Here is a 20483-nt window from a genome sequence, read left to right as displayed (position 1 = left end):
ATTGGAATCAGTGATGACCCATCACCATTGGCAGCGACCCTCCAGCGACTTGGTGCTCTTGATCCCCAATGGTGACACACTTCGCTGACAAAGATCAGAGCAAGTTTCCTGTTTAATTATAAGCTACAGCTAGCACGTGGGAACGTGTTCACAGACCAGCAGGCAAGAAGAGGAGCTGCTGTCTTTGAAGGGGTCTTTGACACATGAGGATGAGGCAGGGTTGCTGTTATACAACAGGGCGGAGAGGAATAGGAGTGGGATTAGTTGACCCACTCAGGAGCTTCTGGGATCTGCCTCGCCCAGTTGTGATAGTAAATGGATAAATCAAGCCCGGAATGAGGAGGGCATAGTGACTAAGACTCAGTAATGAGAATCCGGTTCATGCCACCAAGCGGGACGGTCACTTATTTTCCAATCACTTCACAGTCATTGATCCTCAATAAACATCCTGCTCCCCAAATTTTATCACAATATCTGCTTCCAGAGAACCCACTTATGCCTTGTATGAAGAATATTTGGATTATAAGAAACACAACTTGAACACCTAAAGCAAACATGGAGTTTTATTAGGAGGATATCTTACAGAAGAACCCAGTGATCATGAATGGGCAGAGATGAATGCATATCAGGAGGACAACCAGATTCTGGGACTCAGTCAGCACTGTCTTAATTTTCCTCTCATTGTAGATTATGCTTCTCCATGTGGTAAAAAACAGCTACGATAAGCAATCACATTTATATATAAGGCTTCAGTTGCTAAAATTATATGGATAAGCTTGTTCCAGCTTTCTAATGGAAAAGATAAAACATGCGATGATTATATCACATTGACAAATATATATACAGGCTCATAAAGGTTGGATAGGCATTAATAAAAACAAGGGAATTTCAGTGGCAGATTTGCAAAAAGCATCTGAGAATGTAGAAATTTCAAGGAACTGCAAGTACTTCAAGGAGGCCAAAAAATAGTAAGAGGAGAGGTAAAGTATTCAAAAATGATGGGCATGTATTTGTCTCATGAGGATATACCATAAGCATATTTCACTTTAAGTCCACAATTAGCTATTCAACATTTCAGCACAAGAGTGTGTAATCACAATTATATCTTAAAATAACTATGTATGAGTGTGAAAATAGACTAAACAGGAATGAAAGCGAGGTGCAAAAAATATGCATACAATTGCAAGGACCATGGTTGAGTTAATCAACACTTAGGTCACGACTAGTTAATGAACATCTGAAAGCTTGGTACCATATTTTGTTTGTTTTTAGTAGTACGGTATTTGTAAACCAACAAGCACAATGAAACTGACAAACTGGGTTACTACTATATTGCTGGGATAAATGATATAACAAATTACTGGGGTCCCAAGCGTAGATATCAAATGACTATTGACCTACATTCTGCTTTTTAATACAGATAAATCTGGTATTGGGCGAGTTTATTGATCCTCAATAAACATCCTGCTCCCCAAACTTCAACACATTATCTGTAAAAAAAATGTTCTTGTAAGAAAATATCAGGAACATATGGATCCATACAGAGATAACTGTCAGAAGATTCACGGCACACAAGGGAAAGCTGAAGAGAAAGCACTACTACAACAGACCTCAAAATTCATAGGCTAGACTTCCAAAAGATCCATTTACTAAAAGGAATGCAATAGAAGTTGTGCAATGTAGAACTGTCTCCAGGTCAGTGAAACAACCTAGGTAGTAAAAGAGGAATGATTAGGCCTGTTGCTCAATGGTTAGTGTTGGCTTTCAAACCAAGGGGTGTTGAGTCTGATTCCCAATCAAGGGGACATACCTGGGTTGCAGGTTCAATCCTGGCCCTGTTCAGGGAGAATGTGGGAAACAACTAATGGATGTATCTCCCTCACACAGATATTTCTCTACCCCTCCCCTCCCTCCTTCCACTCTCTAAAAACAAAAAACACAAAAAAACAAAAACAATGCAAAAAAAATCCTCAGGTTAGGATTAATAAACATACACAAAACAGGAATGACGCTTCCTATTTTGTCTCAACTATTCTATCTCAGTGTGATGTATTGTGCTCCACAAAACTGTAAGTAAATCGCTCTAAAACTGCTTTTCTTCTAAGTCCTGAGCAGGTAGCTCGGTTGGTTGGAGCGTCGTCCCCATAGGCCAAGGTTGCAGCTTTGATCTCTGCTAAGGGCATATACAAGCAACCAATGAATGCATAATTAACAAACCACAAATCTGTTTTCCCCTTTTTCTTCCTCCTTCTAAAATCAATAAATAAAATTTAAAAACTAAGAAAATAACAATACATCAATCTCTTTTCCCTTCATCTCTAAAAACAAAAATTTTTGAAAATTCATCTTAAAATATTTTCTGAAATACCAAAAATAGCAACTCACAGAATCCATGTACCAGCATAATAAACTAAAATGCAAGCTGTACTTAGTTTACAAAACACTTTATATTTTATATATGGAAGCATCACAGATAAAGATTTTGTACAGCTCTACTGCCACTTTGTTTAAATGCTGAGTAAAATGGTCACACACCTTTCTTTTGCTCACTCAGCATAGCATGAGTCACTATTGAAATTCTGTGGTACTGCCTTTGAACACTTATAAACCGGTTTTTTATATAAACTCTCAGACTCTGAGGACGCAGAAGACTTTATATAAAATGTTGGCTTCTGATACTGAAGCGAGGTCAAGAACAACAGACCCCTTTTATATACCAACAAACCATAGGGAAAAGAGATGTGGTTTTATTACTACTTATCAATAACGCATATTATATTAATTAGTTACCATTTTTATAGTATCAGTAGGATAGAAAAGCAATGGCATGTGGTGTCTGACAGACATCAGGGGCACTACAAAGCATGTGCATCTCATGCTCCTAATTACATTGTCATATGCAGTTTCAAAATACAAAACACCATATGTGACAAAAGAAAAACATAAATTCACTAAGAAATTCCTAATTTAGAATTTTCAATTATTCAGTTTATTCATGTATATTCATACTTCTGAGTGAAAACCTGATAACCACTTAGAACTGGGGATTTTTGGTACTCATCTCTATAAAAAGAATATGGCTTCCCTTTAAAGCATTATTTCTAGGGGCACACATTTCCAATGTCTTTAAATTGTTAGGTTTATCCACAATATGAATTCTTCAAAATACAATACGGTTACATTATTTGCTAAAGAATATTCCATATTTACTATTTTCATAGAACTTCATTTCTTAGAGCCATTTCTTAAGTACACTGAGCTGTAATTTTTTGACGAAAAGATTACCTTAGGTGCAACATTCATGGGGCTTTCCTTTACTCATTGGACTAGGACTTAACCCCAGTGGGAATGTTTCTAACAGGTAATGAAATTTACACTCTGGAAGGCTTTCTGATATCCGTAGTATTCCTCTTTGCTGTTAATTTTCTACTGTATTAGGTTTCACTATAATTTCAAAGGTTTTTAAAACACACTGCATTTCATAGGCTCATTCCTCTCTATGACTTCTGATCTATAAACTGTTAAATCTGCTGAAACTTTCCCTATAAAACCTCAATTACCTACCTCCCCGCCCCCAAAGAGCACTCAGATATATGTGACCATTATCTGATTTACCATACTGCATTTCCTGAAGTACAATAAGGTCAGGTCTCTGTCAAACACATTTATTAACTTCATGCCTATGATTTCTTTATGGTATGAGTTCTATGGTGGTTAATGAGCTGTAACTTTTGGGAGAAGGCTTTCCCAGTCATTGCATCGATAAGGTTTCTCTCTGGTATGAATTCTCTGGTGATTAACCAGCTGTGACTTTTGAGAGAATGCCTTCCTACATTCAGTGCACCCATAGGGTTTCTCTCCTGTATGTGTCCTCTGATGTGGTATCAGCTGTGATTTCCGAGAGAAGGCTTTACCACATTCATTGCATTCAAACGGTTTCTCTCCTGTATGTATTCTGTGGTGATTGATGAGACTTGATTTCTGCCGGAAGGCTTTTTGACATTCAGTGCATTTATACGGTTTTTCTCCTGTATGAGTTCTCTGGTGTCTAATGAGCTCTGATTTCTCAAAGAAAGCTTTCTGGCAAAGACTGCATTCATAGGGTTTCTCTCCTGTGTGAATTCTCTGGTGAGTATTAAGCTGTGATTTCTGGGCAAAGGCTTTTTCACAGTCCCTGCATTCATAGGGTTTTTCTCCCGTGTGGGTTCTCCGATGAGTCGCAAGACTTGACTTCTCTCCAAAGGCTTTCCCACATTCAGTGCATTCATAGGGTTTCTCCCCTGTATGTGTCCTCTGATGTGATATGAGATGTGACTTCTGACAAAAGGATTTCCCACAGTCAGTGCACATATAGGGCTTTTCTCCTGTATGAATTCTCTGGTGATTAGTGAGGCTTAATTTTTCACTGAAAGCTTTCCCGCATTCACTGCATTCATAGGGCTTTTCTCCTGTGTGACTTCTCTGATGTCGAACCAGCTGGGATTTCCTGCTGAAGGCCCTCCCACATTTAATGCATACAAAGGGTTTCTCTCCCGTGTGTGTCATCTGATGTGATATCAGATGTGACTTCTGGGAGAAAGCTTTTCCACACTGAATGCACCCATGAGGTTTCTCTCCTGTGTGGGTTCTCTGATGATTAATGAGACTTGACCTCTCTCGGAATGCTTTCTGACATTCACTGCATTCATAGGGCTTCTCTCCAGTATGAACTGTCTGATGACTAATAAGCTCTGATATTTCAAAGAAGGCTTTTCTACAATCACTACATCCATAAACTTTTGTTCCTGTATGAATCCTGAGATGTGTAACGAGTTGTGACTTCCTGATAAAAGCTTTGCTACATTCTCTGCATTCAAAACGTTTCTCTCCTGTATGAATTCTCTGATGATTAATAAGATTGCACTTTTCACTAAAGGCCCTCCCACATTCATGGCATACATAGGGTTTTTCTCCCGTGTGAGTTCTCTGATGTCGAACCAGCTGGGATTTCCTGCTGAAGGCCCTCCCACAGTTAATGCATACAAAGGGTTTCTCTCCCGTGTGTGTCATCTGATGTGATATCAGATGTGCCTTCTGGGAGAAAGCTTTTCCACACTGAATGCACCCATGAGGTTTCTCTCCTGTGTGGGTTCTCTGATGATTAATGAGACTTGACCTCTCTCGGAATGCTTTCTGACATTCACTGCATTCATAGGGCTTCTCTCCAGTATGAACTGTCTGATGTCTAATAAGCTCTGATTTTTCAAAGAAGGCTTTTGTACAATCACTACATCCATAAGGTTTTGTTCCTGGGTGAATCCTGAGATGTGTAATGAGTTGTGACTTCCTGATAAAAGCTATTCTACATTCTCTGCATTCAAAACGTTTCTCTCCTGTATGAAGTCTCTGATGATTAATAAGATTGGACTTTTCACTAAACGCCCTCCCACATTCATGGCATACATAGGGTTTTTCTCCCGTGTGTGTTCTCCAATGTGATATCAGATGTGACTTCCGGGAGAAGACTTTCCCACATTCACCACATTCATATGGTTTCTCTCCTGTATGTGTCCTCTGATGGGATGTGAGCTGTGACTTTTGGTAGAAGGCTTTCCGACACTGGCTACAATTGTACAGTTTCTCTCCTGTATGAGTTCTGTGATGTGTAATGAACTGTGACTTCTGTGGAAAAGTTTTGTCACATTTACCAGAGCCAATGGCTATCTCTCTTATATGTCTGCTCTGGTGCTTAATGAGACTTGATTTCTTACTGAAGCGTTTCCTACATTCACTGCATTCATAAAGTTTCTCCCCTAAACGATTTCTGTGATATATGATAATCTGTGACTTCTTATAGTTAACATTATTATATTTATCACACTCATAGTGTTTTAACCAAGTATCATTTTCCTCAGGCTTGGTATGGAGAAACAATTTATCAAATATATTTAAGTCATCTCGTTCTATTTTTCCATAAGCAGCTTTGGGAAGAAGTAAATCTAAATGACATTTTAAAGTTAATCCATCTACATCACCTTCATTGTTTGATTTCCTTAAAGGAACAAGGTTTATGCTCAGATTGACATTCTTGCCAAATGCATCACATTCATAATCTTGTTTCGTATTTTCAGGCTTCTCTTGGTTATCCTGGTACCACATCATGTGACTATTTACTTGAAAGTCTTGTTCTATAAAGAAAAATGACATGGTTATAACCCGACCAGCATGGTTCAGTGTTTAAGCATAGACCTATGAACAAGGAGGTCACAGTTCAAGTGTGGGGCATGCAGAAGGTAGCCAATCGATGATTCTCATCACTGATGATCCTATGTATCTCTTTCTCTCTCTTCCTAATAAATAAAAACATATATTTTTTTTTTAAAAAAAGGGAGAAAAACAACAAACTCTTTGGGAGGAATAATGACTGTTCTCTAATACAGTAAGACTGAACAAAGTGGGCTTTCACTGGGTATTTCTCTGGGCATCAGACACACCCAAAACGAGGAAAAAGATATAAATTCTTAAATGTACAAAGCAGAAGGTTCATCAACCACAGGAGAAGGGAGGACATAAGGAGAGTAACATGCTGGAGGCAGAAAACCAAACAAAAAGTCAAAGCCCAAGATGTGACACATGGGAGATGACATCATGGCCCTGACAAGCTGGAACCATTTCACTTTAGCCAAAACTAGAAGCCACATGTAAAAATATGACTTACTTGATAGCTGGTGTCAAAGGTTTAGAGAATTTGAAAGGAGCACTCTACAGCACATTTCAAAGAGCCACCCCAATAACCAGCTGACACTGTACTTGTACCGTCTCCCATCTGCCTGATTCTTATACACTCACCTGGAGAGTCTGAACTTGGAACTTCTCCATCTTCTATCCATGGTGCTTCTCCTCGTTCCAACTTGAAAATGACATCAGGTTTCATAAATTCGTACCCTATTCAAGGGAAATCACAATGGTCTTGGCCTTGAATACTTGGGCTTTATGGCCCCTAAGGAATGGGCAAGGTTTGGCATCAGAATAGACTCAGTTAAGCTAACCATTTATATATCAACAGAGTAAGTGATTCTCAAAGACATGGTGGCTAAGAGGGTCTAAGAATCTTTGACTTTTATGATTCCTGTCCAAAACCATTAAGCAATTCAGAGATTCTAAAGTCAGTGTGTCTGGGTTCAATTAAATCCAGGCTCTTTCATTTCCTAGCTGTCAGTCCTTTGGAAAGTTACTTAACCTTTCTTTGCTTCAAATTCCTCATTAGAAAAACGAAGGAGAACAATCATACCTGTCACACAGGATTATTCTAATGATTACCAGAGTCGATATATGAACAGTGTGTGGAATACAGTGAGTTATCTACATTGGGTGCTACCAATACCACTGTGATGATTATTGAGTCTCAGAGGTTGCACAATAAAAGACTTCATTATTGGAAGGTGATATCCAAATACTTTCCCTGGTGTCATAGTCCAAAAAACTTTGGACTTCTATATTTAGATCCAAAATCATTAACAATTTCAGAAGTCCTACAACTCTCAGCCATGAAAAAAGAAAGAGCGAAGTATTGGGCACAATGAGGTCCTCTGGGTACCAGCTTCCTTACCCAGTGCCACCAGGCTGCTGTAGTTCTCCAACATGACGTCCTTGTATAAGGCCTTCTGATAGGGGTCCAGCAGTTGCCATTCCTTCTCGGTGAAGTCCACAGATAAATGTTCAAATGAGATTGACTCCTGTAAAAGCACAATCTTAGTGAAACTGAATCAGTTATCACTCCATGATGTAGAAAAAGAAGTATTGGAGCCCTGGCCGGTTTGGATCAGTGGATAGAGCATTGGCCTGCAGACTCAAGGGTCCCGGGTTCGATTCCGGTCAATTGCATGTACCTTTGTTGGGGGCACATACCCAGTAGGGGGTGTGCAGGAGGCAGCTGATCAATGTTTCTCTCTCATCAATGTTTCTAACTCTCTATCCTTCTCCTTTCCTCTCTGTAAAAAAAATCAATGAAATATATTAAAAAAAAAAAAAAAGAAGTATTGGAGCTTGAGAAGATTATTCTGAGCCTAGCAAGTCATAGACAATGCCTACTGTGCCCCTACATTTGTATCACATTGTGAGATAAAATGCCATTATTCATTCTTCCATCCTTGTGTCTATGTAACCCACAAGAATTGGACCACACAATTTTAAATCTTCTGAATCAATAAAATACTAAACCTCAAATTTGGCACCAGATGAGGTGCTGGCAATATAAAAATGATAAAACTGGTCATATTCCGTTACATTAAAATCTATTGTTTTATCTTGTTCTGTGAGTGACTCATTTACCCTTAATGATTTTACAACATATGCATTGGGCATGTGAAACGTATTGGTCCCCTGAGTTAAAAATCTCATACACACAAAAAAGGCTTGACCAGTTAATTCTGTAAACACTTAATGCAGTAATAATTCCAGTTTTACTAAATTCATACAGAATATTAAAGCAAGAACATAACCCTAAGCTTTCTGATACCAGCATAATCTTGGTGACAAGACCCAATAAGGATACTGCAAGGAAGGATAAGCAAAAGCCAACTCACACAAAAACACTGATGAAAACCCTAAATCTATTACCAAACTATATGGAGAAAATATAAAAAGCAAAATATATTAAGACCAAGTGGGTTCACATTTTTTTAAAAATCAATGATATTCACTACCTTAACAGAGTAAGAAAAAATATATAATCACCTCAACAGATGCAAAGTATATCTGAAAACGGAAGCATGCGAATCACAAGAACTGCAAATATAGAAACACCTGACACAGAGTTTTATTTTTTTTTTTTATTTTTTTTATTTTTTAAATATATTTTATTGATTTTTTACAAAGAGGGAGAGGGATAGAGAGCCAGAAACATCGATGAGAGAAACATCGATCAGCTGCCTCCTGCACACCCCGTACTTGGGATGTGCCCGCAACCAAGGTACATGCCCTTGACCGGAATCGAACCTGGGACCCTTCAGTCCGCAGGCCGACGCTCTATCCACTGAGCCAAACCGGTTATGGCCTGACACAGAGTTTTAACAAGCACATTTAAATTTTTCAAAAAAAGGTCTAGATTTCATAGGAAATAGTATGAAAATGAATAAACAGATTAAATAAACAAAATTAATATACCAATAACTGAAAAATAATTAACATTTATTTGTTATAAAAAGTCTTGGCAGCCCTAACCAGTTTGGCTCAGTGGATAGAGCGTCGGCCTGCGGACTGAAGGGTCCCAGGTTCGATTCCGGTCAAGGGCATGTACCTTGGTTGCGGGCACATCCCCAGTGGGGAGTGTGCAGAAGGCAGCTGATTGATGTTTCTCTCTCATCTATGTTTCTAACTCTCTATCCCTCTCCCTTCCTCTCTGTAAAAAAATCAATAAAATATATTTTAAAAAATAGCACTCTCTTTTAACATAATTCAGAAAGACTTTCCTTTTTATAACTGGCTATAGCAGACAGCAGCAACGCCCTTGAAGTGAGGCGTGCACACTCAAGCGTATCACACTCCTCCCATTCCTGAAGAAATAGCTGTGAAACTTGGAGAGCGTTTTAGAGACGTCACACAACAAGGAGGATAAGCCCCAAAGTATCAGGGCCTCCCGAGGCGGGACTGCAGTGCCTCCCAGCACGGAACCCAGTGCGTTCACCCTCAGGGTTAGAGGGAACGAGGAGCCCCTGGTTTCCACCACTTGAGTGACCCCTGTCACTGTTGGGCGGGAAAAGGAATGTTAAAAGGTCCCGCACTAGTAGCCTCAAATGTGTGGCAGGGTTATAGGTTATACTTTACACTCAACAATTGATAAAGATTACTGAGTCACAGAGAAAGAAGCTGCTTCCTATAGGAAACAGTGGGACTTTTTCAACTCAGGTGGAAGCTGGCCTCCCCAGCAGAATTCTGGATTTGGACACAAGTATGACAAAAAAGTGAGAGAGCAGTGGACCTATAAACAGGGACTAATTTGGGATGGTTGGCCTTCTTATTCACCTCTGGGAAGTATGATGGCCAGGCAGGCGTTTAGCCACAGACACCACCAGGGTTCCTTGCTAAAGAAACCGAATGTCAAGTCTGAAAAGTGAGCTCTGAGTGTAAGGTCTGGGGCTGGGAAAGCAGGAACTTTCCCGATCCCACCCCCGCTAAGTTGGACAAGCCACAGCCGTGCTGGCGCCCTGCTGGACAATAAATAACTGCCTGAGACTTCTCAAGGATGGCCGGAGTGTAGCTGTACCAGCTTCCAGCTTCATAAATCACCCACCACCAGCTACCTCAAATAAACTACCTCGAATAAACCTGATTGGTTCAACAGCAGCGTAAAGCAACTCTGCCAGGCACAGGCAGGTCTGACTCCCCCGGCCTGTGCTCTCAGACCGCGGGACCTCACCCGAGAGCTTTCAATAAACGCGATTTTTCGCTTTTACCCTGCTTGTCTTGGTCAACTTATTGGCTTCGGTCAGATTAAGTCCTACATCTCTGATTAAACCTTACATTCTGGTGCAGAAACCCGGGAGGCTTATTAAGCCTCTCGGCCAGGACCTCCCTGACTGGACCAGTGGGCCTCAGAACCGATCTTCGCCAGGCGGTGAGGTAAGCTTCCACCCGTTCTATTCAGCGTTCCTAGGGCACCCCTGTCTGTAGTCGCGGCCGCACCAGGGGGCCCTCCTGCAAGGTATCCCAGGGATATCTTCCACGGACTTGCCTCTCCGGTGGGAACGCCCCCGAGACGGCCTGTCCCCTGTCTCCGTCTGTATTCGGAGTTCTCTCCCAACTGGGGATGCCTGCTTGAGAGACCTCTCCGACCGGGACCTGAATCAGTATGGGCAGCAATTCCTCCAAGCCGCACTCCAAAACACCCGGAGGGTGCGTTCTTTCCAATTGGCGCGAATTAGGGTACGATCAGACGGAACAGAGAAAGCGACGCCTCATCCAATTGTCCACTAAAATTTGGCCTCGCTACACAATGGCTCCGTCTGGCCCCCGGGCGGCACTTTCGATTTCAGAATCTTGACTGATCTAACCAATTTTTGCCAACGAACAGGTAAATGGCCTGAAATCCCTTATGTTCAGGCTTTCTGGTACCTCCGCTCTCGCCCCCAGCTCTGTATGACCTGCTCTCCCACCCAAATTCTCCTCGCTAAAACAGACCTGAAAGCTTCTGCTCCACTGGTTCCGGATCAGTGACCCGTGGGCGACTCACCCCCGGCGGAGCCAGAGGACTCAGCACCAACCATCCCGCTGGAATTGCCCGCAACACCCCCGGTCCCAGCATCTCCACCCGTCCCTGAGCCGGTCCCGGCATCTCCACCTGTCCCTGAGCCGGTTCCGGCATCTCCACCTGGTCCCGGCATCCCCTCCCGTCCCTGCGCCGGTCCCGGCATCCCCTCCCGTCCCTGAGCCGGTCCCGGCATCCCCTCCCGTCCCTGCGCAGGGAGCGCCAGTCCTGGCATCCCCTCCGGTCCCGGCATCTCCACCCGTCCCTGCGCCATCCCCCACTCCCGCAGCACTCTAGCCCCCACTCCCATCTGTGTCGACTCCCCCTCCCTCTCCCCCTCCGTATGCTCGAGCTCCCGCTTCTCCTCATACCGCGGACCCTAAACCTCCGCTGGTTTCTTCCCCTACAGCAGGTCGGACCAGGTCAAATCACCCCACCCTCGCTGATCCCTGGACTCCCCCTCAGACTCCCCAGACTCTAGCTCCCCTCCGAGAGGTCGCAGGACCTAAGGGAATCGTCCGGGTTCATGTCCCTTTTTCTCTAGCCGATCTCTCTTCTATAGAAAAAAGGCTAGGCTCCTTCTCCGCTAACCCTACCCAATTTATCAAGGAGTTTAGGTACCTTTCTCAGGCTTATGACCTCGCCTGGCATGACATCCACATAATTCTAACTTCCACCATGACCGCAGACGAACGTGACCGAGTCCAAGCAGCAGCAGGAGACTACGCAGACTGAGCACACGTAGCCGACATCACCGCTGCTACAGGAGCAGAGGCTGTGCCGGTAGTAGACCCCCACTGGGGATATCAGGATGGGGAGGGGGAAAGGAGATGCCGAGACTACGTGCTCCGATGCCTTATAGGAGGCAGGGAAAGGGCGGCTCAGAAGGTAGTCAACTATGACAAACTCAGGGAAATCACCCAGGGCAAAGACGAAAACCCAGCCACTTTCCTAAGCCGCCTCACGGAGGCCATGCAACTCCATACCCAACTCTCCCCTGAAGACCCTGCCGGGGCTGTGGTCTTAGCGACCCACTTTATCACTCAGTCAGCCCCAAACATCAGGAGGAAGCTCAAAAAGGCAGAGCAGGGCCCTCAAACTCTAGTACGGGACCTGGTAAACATGGCAATTAAAGTCTTTAACTCCCGTGAGGAGGACGCAGAGATAGCCCGCCAGCGCCAGGCTAAAGAGACTGCTACTCTCCAGGCCCACGCCCTCGTGGCTGCTCTAAGGCCGGCAGCTGGGAAGGGGGTCCCGAAAAAAGGCGGCGTCCCTCCAGGACGCTGCTACAAATGTGATCAGGAAGGTCACTGGGCCCAAAGCTGCCCCAACCCTCGTCCTTCCCGCAAGCCATGTCCACTGTGCAAAAAGGCCGGACATTGGAAATCTGATTGTCCTGGGACCGCCGACTCACTCTCGGCGCCTCTACGTGGGGAGGGAGCTGAGGCCCCAGCCTTGGATCTTGCAATGCTTGGACTTGCGGACGACTGAGGAGGCCCAGACTCGGAGACCCCCATCACCCTCGCCGAGCCTAGGGTAACTCTCCAGGTAGCGGGTAAGTCAACCACCTTTCTGGTGGACACGGGGGCTACCTACTCTGTCCTTCCCTCCTTCTCCGGTCCCTTACGTCCTTCCCAGGTCTCCGTGGTGGGGATTGACGGCCAACCATCCCACCTGTTAGCCACCGGCCCAGTGCGCTGCCGACTTGAAAAAACCTTTTTTACACACTCCTTCCTGGTTATTCCCTCCTGCCCGATTCCCCTACTGGGTCGGGACATCCTACACCGCCTTGGAGCCAGTATCCACCTCCCTTCCCTCCCACACTCCTCTCTTCTTGCGCTCCTCTCCACCGCGACACTCCCTTCTCAAACCCGGCAGCCACCCATTTCCCCTGCTGAAGTAGATCCCATTGTATGGGACACTTCCTCCCCCAGTGTGGCTGCGCACCACCCTCCGGTCCGCATTCGGTTACGGGACCCCAATTCTTTCCCCCGCCGTCCTCAGTTCCCAATCTCACGCAAACACAGGCAGGGCCTAAAACCCATAATTTCCCGTCTCCGGGACAGAGGACTCCTAATCCCTACTGACTCTCCTTACAATACCCCGATTCTACCGGTTCGTAAGCCATCGGGGGAATACCGCCTCGTGCAAGACCTCAGATTAGTCAACCAGGCAATAACCCCCTACACCCTCCTATCCAGAACACCTTCAGGCACTACCCACTTCACCGTCCTCGACCTTAAGGACGCCTTCTTTACTATCCCCCTACACCCGGACAGCTATAATCTCTTTGCCTTCACCTGGGAGGACCCAGATACGGGTATGGCCCAGCAACTAACTTGGACGGTCCTACCACAAGGTTTCAGGGACAGCCCCCACTTATTTGGCCAGGCCCTAGCTAGAGATCTCCAGGAATGGCAGCTTACCCCATCTATTCTCCTGCAGTATGTAGAAGATCTCTTACTCTGCAGCCCCTTGGAGGCGGATTCCTGCCGACAGACTGACAGACCGTCCGCCTACTAAATTTCCTGGCAGGCAGAGGTTATCGAGTTTCTGCCAAAAAGGCCCAGCTATTCCTCTCAGAGGTTACCTATCTAGGAATAAAACTGACTCCAACCACTCGCTCTCTGACGAGCGACCGCTTAGCGGCCTTGAGAGACCTCTCACCCCCGAGGAACGCAGACGAAATCCTCTCCTTCCTAGGGTTCGTCGGGTTCTTTCGACACTGGATCCCTAACTTCGCCCTCTTGGCAAGGCCCCTCTATCAGGCCGCCAAGGAAGTCCCCACAGGCGACCTCACCTCTCCTGGGGAAGTAGCGCGAGATTTCCGTCGCCTGTGCACAGCCCTCCAGTCCTCGCAGCCCCTAACCCTCCCAAATCCTTCCTTTACCTTTCAGCTCTTCACTGACGAGCGACGTGGCATAGCCACCGGTGTTCTAACCCATCCAATCGTCCCTCTTACACGCCGATCGCCTTTCTTTCCAAACAGCTGGATGGGACAGTCCGGGGTTGGCAGCCCTGTCTGCGCGCCCTAGCCGCAGCGGCTACGCTCACTAGGGAAGCCCTAAAGCTGACACTCCACGGACCGCTCACGGTCTGTTCACCCCACAGGCTCCAAGCCCTCCTAAACCATCGGGTCCTCAACATCCTCAGACCTTCGAGAATCCAGGAATTCCACCTCCTCTTTCTCGAAAACTCTAATGTTAAATTGCAGGCCTGTACCTCCCTGAATCCAGCTACCCTTCTCCCATTACAGGGGACAACGGGCCCATCCCACTCCTGCCCTGAAATAGTCGACCTGCTCTCCGCCTCTCGTACGGGACTGTTAGACAAACCCTTGCCAGACCCAGACCTAACTCTGTTTGTAGACGGAAGCTCCGTCCTCTCCTCACAGGGCCAAAGAAGAGCGGCATATGCCGTAGTAACCCTTACCACAACGGCTGAGGCGAAAAACCTCCCAGAGGGCACAACCTCTCAGAAGGCTGAGCTCATCGCCCTCACCCGGCTCTGCAGCTGGCTGCAGGCAAGCGGGTCAACGTCTACACGGATTCTAAATATGCTTTCCTTATTGCCCACAGCCACGCTGCAATTTGGAAAGAGCGGGGATTCCTAACAACTAAAGGGTCCCCTGTCATTAATGCCAAACTCATCCATAACCTCTTAAATGCCTTACAGCTCCCATCAGAGGTCGCTATCATCCACTGCAGAGGACACCAGCAGTGGACAGACTGGGTAGCACGGGGAAATGCCAGAGCGGATGCCGTAGCTCGGGGTCTTACTCAGACACCCGCAGAGGCCACGGCACTCTTTTTCTCTCCTTCCTTACAGCCACAATATTCCCCAAATGAGCGGCGACGTCTCCTAGATAAGGGTGGAAAGCTAACCCCTCAGGGGTGGATAACCATTAATAATCTCATAGCCTTACCCTCCACCCAGGCACAGCAGATACTCAAAGAGATCCATGACTCACTTCATATAGGCTCTGAAGCCCTGCACCGCTTCTTACAGCCTCTGTTCTTTTTACCTGCCCTAGAACAATCCATCACAGCTATCCACAAAGCCTGCTCCATCTGCGCAGCCGCAAACGCGCAGGGTGGGCTACATCCCCGTCAGGCCACCCATCAGCTAAGGGGACACCTGACAGCTGAGGACTGGCAGATTGACTTCACCCACATGCCCACCCATAAAAAATCCAAGTTTATCCTCACTCTAGTTGATACCTTTTCAGGCTGGATTGAAGCTCTGCCCACGACCAGTGAAACGGCCGAAACAGTAGCCACGATACTCCTCAGCCACATCATTCCACGTTTTGGACTACCGGTGTCTATGCAGACTGACAACGGCCGGCCTTCACATCCCGTGTCGTCCAGCTAGTTGGAGAGGCTCTGAACATCACTTGGAAACTACACATCCCTTACCGCCCCGTCATCAGGTAAGGCTGAAAGAGCTAACGGGCTTCTGGAACACCAGCTTACTAAGCTCACTCTTGAGCTACACCAGGGATGGCCCGATCTCCTACCCCTGGCCCTAGCCCGGCTCAGAGCCACCCCCGGGCTCCCACAGGCCTCAGTCCTTTCGAGCTACTCTATGGACGGCCATTTCTGATCAACCATAACCTCCCCACGACGGTCCCGCCCTTGGCTGAATATCTTCCTTTCCTCTCACTGTTACGCTCTCTCCTTCGGGAGCACGCGGATCGAGCACTCCCCCAGGTTGCAGGCGCAGAGAAGGCTGAATCCCTGCATCCCGGGGACGCCGTCCTTCTCAAGGAACTCGCTCCCAAGGCTTTGGAACCTCGGTGGACGGGGCCCCACATAGTTATCCTAACCACCCCAACAGCTGCCAAACTCCTGGGTAAGCCCCACTGGTATCATGTTTCCAGACTTAAACGGGCCCCTCCTCAACCTGACTGGCAAGTCCATACAGTTGGCCCCACCACCCTCAAATTTACAAGGCCTAAATAATTCCTCTACCTGGCCCTGTTGGACTCGACCCTGCACAGCTATCCTAACCTTCTTAGGAGCCTGCGGGTTCCTCTTCTCCTCTCTCTTTGCCTTCTGCACTCTCTGCTGGCTACCTCAGCCCAAACAACGGCCGGGTCCCTTCTCTGTGCTATACTCCTCCTTCTAGCCCCGATAGGGCTAGCCCTTCAGACTAACCCTTTTGTATGGAGATTCTAGGCCAAAGACCCAAAGACAGGCCGCATCGTGGGGACAGGAGACTGCCAACCTGGAGGCTGCCAGGCCTTGATCACCATCAAGCTTAACCAGAATCTACCATTCACGGTTGGTCTAGCACTAAACCCAGCAATCTGTTTCCAGTATGACCAGGCTGACCCAATCTGCAAGGGATATGAGGTACCGTTTTATGGAGGGTGCCCATATGCCCGATGCAGAATTCACGTGAACAGACTAGACACAGCGGGGACCCAGTACCATAAACATAGACTGACCTCTGACGGGATGGGGACCTTTACCCTGAGTATACCTGACCCCTGGGATAACCGCTGGGTTCAGGGGGTAGAAGAGAAAATATACAGCTGGTACCACGCTGCAGCCCCAGTGGGAGGTGTTCACATGTACCGGACATACACTCGAATCCTCCCCGAAACAATCCAGGCCTTAGGGGACATGACAGACACCATTATCGAACAGGAAACCTCCTTGCAAGAGCAGGCCCCCCCTCCATCCAAATCGGCTCACCCTTTCTCCTGGCTGGCGGTCATTAGGGCAGGAGTAACCCTCCTAAATAACACATCAATAGGAAATGCCACCAACTGCTTTCTGTGTGCTGCCCTCGGACGCCCTCCGCTAACAGCAGTTCCCCTATCCACCCCCTTTAACCTCTTGAGCCCTACATCCCCGCAGCCCCAAAATCTTATAGAAGTACCCCTATACACTGGAGCGCATTTCCCGAGGGTCTGCTACTCCTCCCAGCTGAACCCGGCTTCCTGCAACATCACGGTTCGAGTCGACAAGACCATCCAGGCAGCCCCCGGAGGATTCTTCTGGTGCAACGGTACCCTAACAAAGGCTGTATCACCTTCGACACAGGTCTGTTACCCAGCTTCCCTGGTCCCTCAGCTAACCATGTATGGACGGGGAGAGTTCCTACAAAAACTCTCGCCAGCCCCCTCCCGCTGAAAACGCGCTGTCTTTCTCCCTGTGGTGGCCAGTCTCTCCCTGGCCTCCGCTCTGGCAGCGGGGCTCTAAGCCACAGCATCTCCTCCTCGCGGGACCTAGAGGGAAGACTGCAGGTAGCACTAGAAGCCTCCACTGACTCCCCAGCCTCCCTGCAACGCCAAATAACATCAGTGGCCAGAGTTGCCCTACAAAACAGGCGAGCCCTCGACCTGCTTACAGCGGACAAAGGTGGCACTTGCCTATTCCTGCGAGAGGAATGCATCAACGAAACAGGGCTAGTGGAAGAAAACATTGACGTCCTCAGTAAAATGGGGGAGGAACTAAGGCAACGCCGAGGGGGGGGGAGGCCCCTTCGCGGCATGGTGGGAGGGAGAAATGATGCAATGGATACTCCCCGTACTCACCCCCTTACTAACCCTCAGCCTAATCCTAATGCTTGCTCCCTGCATTTTTTAATTTTTGCAGTCCCGCATGCAAGAAATCTCTCGGAAAACGGTCAACCAGCTCCTCTTACACCCTTACAGCCCGTTGCCCCTGGACCCCCCGGATCCCGACCTCGCTTAAACTCCGCCCCTGGTCAGCCCGAAGAAGTCAGACCGGTCATCGTCCTATATCACCAAAGAGGTCGGGGTATAAGGTCTGGGGATGGGAAAGCAGGAAGTTTCCCGATCCCACCCCCGCTAAGTTGGACAAGCCACAGCCGTGCTGGCGCCCTGCTGGACAATAAATAACTGCCCGAGACTTCTCAAGGATGGCCAGAGTGTAGCTGTACCAGCTTCCAGCTTCATAAATCACCCACCACAAGCTACCTCAAATAAACTAACTCGAATAAACCTGATTGGTTCCCCCGGCCGGTGCTCTCGGACCCCGGGACCTCACCCGAGAGCTTTCAATAAACGCGATTTTTCGCTTTACCCCTGCTTGTCTTGGTCAACTTATTGGCTTTAGTCAGATTAAGTCCTACATCTCTGATTAAACCTTACACTGAGTTCAGAGATTCGATCTTGCTCACAGCTGCACCCCAGACCTGGAAAGGATCATGCGTTCGCATCCCTAGGAGGGGCTGCGAACCAGACCCCCAGCTTCTGGCTTAGGAGGCCTTGGGGGGGTGGGGGGTCGGGCTCAGAAACATCCATGTCTAATGAGCTGATACTGCTGGTCCAGGGGTCACCCTTGGAGACCAGATGCAGATGCTGAACGTAGATGCTCATGTAAATATGACGAATACGTGAATGAAAGGCAGCTGGAGCAACAGACACAGAATGAAGCACTTCTCGTTCGAATATTGAGAGAGGAGGCAACAGCACAGCTGGCTCCCCACTCGCAACCCTAAAACACACCTGCCAGGTCAGGAACCCCGCCACGCGGCCACAGCTTCCCGTCAACCCTCCACCCTCCACCCTCGTGCGAACCAGGCCCTGAAGGAGGAGCAGGCGGGGCAGGGAGTCCCTAAGGGCTGGGAGCACAGCCTCCCTCGGAAAAGGGAGGAAGCACCGCTTACCTGAGACATGGCTCCTGTGGGGCCGAGGACAGCACCGTGCAGACCGGGAGAGCTGGCAGGAGAGCGAGCGGCCTGAGCGCGCGGGCCGGGGCCCAGGAACCGGTTCCTCCTCAGGGGGTTCCCGTCGCTCCTCATCCACCCGCCCTTGTCACACGGGGGCAGGGAACCCAGCGGCCCGGGGCGCCCGCGAGACCTCCCTTCAGGCCAGGAGTCCAGCCTGACCTGCACCCCCTACACCTGCTCTTTGGCCCAGGTCACAGGACTGGCACTTCCTCTGCGATTCTGGCAGCGTGGGCTCCGGGCTCCGGGCTCCGGGCTCCGGGCTACAGGCTCCGCGATCCGGGGTCCGTGCTCCGGCCTCTGGGCTCCGGGCTCCGGGGTACGCGCTCCGCGCTCCGGGCTCCGGGCTCCGGCCTCCGGGCTCCGGGCGGTTACGGCCCAGACCAACAGGCGGAGATGCCGGCACAGGCGGGTTGGGCGCCTTCACCTTCCTCCGGCCTAAGAAGCACAAACTCCAACTGGGCGCCCTGCAGTGCAAACGGCGCCTTTCGGAACCCCGAGGACCGGACACCCGGACCAGGCCGCGGGCCTAGACAACTGCACTTCCCAGGATCCACCGCGGTCTCCGCGACCTGTGGGAAGAAGGCTCCTCGTCACACACTACAACTCCCACAACCGCCCAAGAGCGGAGAGACACAACGGGCCTCAGAAAACTACACTTCCCAAGACCCACCGCGGTCTCAGCGACCTGTGGGAAGAAGGCTCCCCGTCACACACTACAACTCCCAGAACGCCTCACGCCCGCAGAAACGGAAGAGGCTTGTCCTCAGAGAACTACACTCCCCAGGACGCACCGCGGCCCCAACGTTCCGTTGAAGTCAGACATCTCATCACACACTACGACTCACAGAACTTCCCACGCCAGCACTGACAAAAACTGGGACCCTCAGACAACCGCACTTTACCGTTCACTCGCCTTAGCACGCTTCAAGAAAAGAAGGCTCTCGGCCACACACGCAAAAACGCCCGGAACGAAGCAGAGATCTCGGTCCTCAGACGACTACATTTCCCAGGGTACACAGCGGCCTCAGCGCTCCGGGAGAAAATGGGCTCCCAGCGAAGACAAAAACTCCCAGAAAGCCACGCAGGGGCGTTATGACGCCCCCAGACGAAGGCCATTGTCCTCAGCAACCACAATTCCCAGAACGCTGCGAGGCCCCAGCATCCTGAGACCCAGAGCTGCACCTTCATACAACTACAATTCCCAGAACCCTCCAGTCCCAGCACGTCCATCCATGATTTCCAACTTCCGACAACTGTGCTGTGGCCTGAACGCATGCCCTAACTAGGAATACAATCAGGAAAAAACGACCTGATTGTGTTACTTCACTCCGTTTTCAACCCAAATGGAATATGATTCCCAAAAGAGTGAACTTGCTTTGCAAAGGGGTTAATTTCAAGTGTAAAACCTGTAAGTGGAAGTCCTCACCTCGGAGGACTGGTTTCCCAGAGACCCTCGTGGCCTGTGGAGCGGCCTGGCTACCGGGGGCTGGGAGCGACAGGTCCCCCGCAGCAGCTCTGCGGTGCGGGAGATACGTGATCTGGGTGCCACTGA

At 48.4% G+C, this 20483-nt stretch overlaps 1 long non-coding RNA gene across 1 annotated transcript; it reads right to left on the bottom strand.

Annotated features, from left to right (window-relative positions):
• Positions 1-547: 547 nt before the first annotated feature.
• Positions 548-19483, bottom strand: LOC308238099. Its single transcript, XR_013959523.1, has 4 exons — positions 18869-19483; positions 7589-7715; positions 6829-6924; positions 548-6167 (listed from the first exon to the last, which is right to left on the bottom strand). It is a non-coding gene; the product is annotated as an uncharacterized lncRNA (long non-coding RNA).
• Between the last annotated feature and the right edge of the window lie 1000 nt (positions 19484-20483).

The sequence above is a fragment of the Plecotus auritus genome (assembly GCF_963455305.1).
Source record: "Plecotus auritus genome assembly, chromosome: 13".
In the NCBI taxonomy this organism is placed as follows: domain Eukaryota; kingdom Metazoa; phylum Chordata; class Mammalia; order Chiroptera; family Vespertilionidae; genus Plecotus; species Plecotus auritus.
The sequence above is the reverse complement of the archived record's forward strand: the minus strand, read 5'-3'. Positions and strand labels throughout refer to the sequence as shown.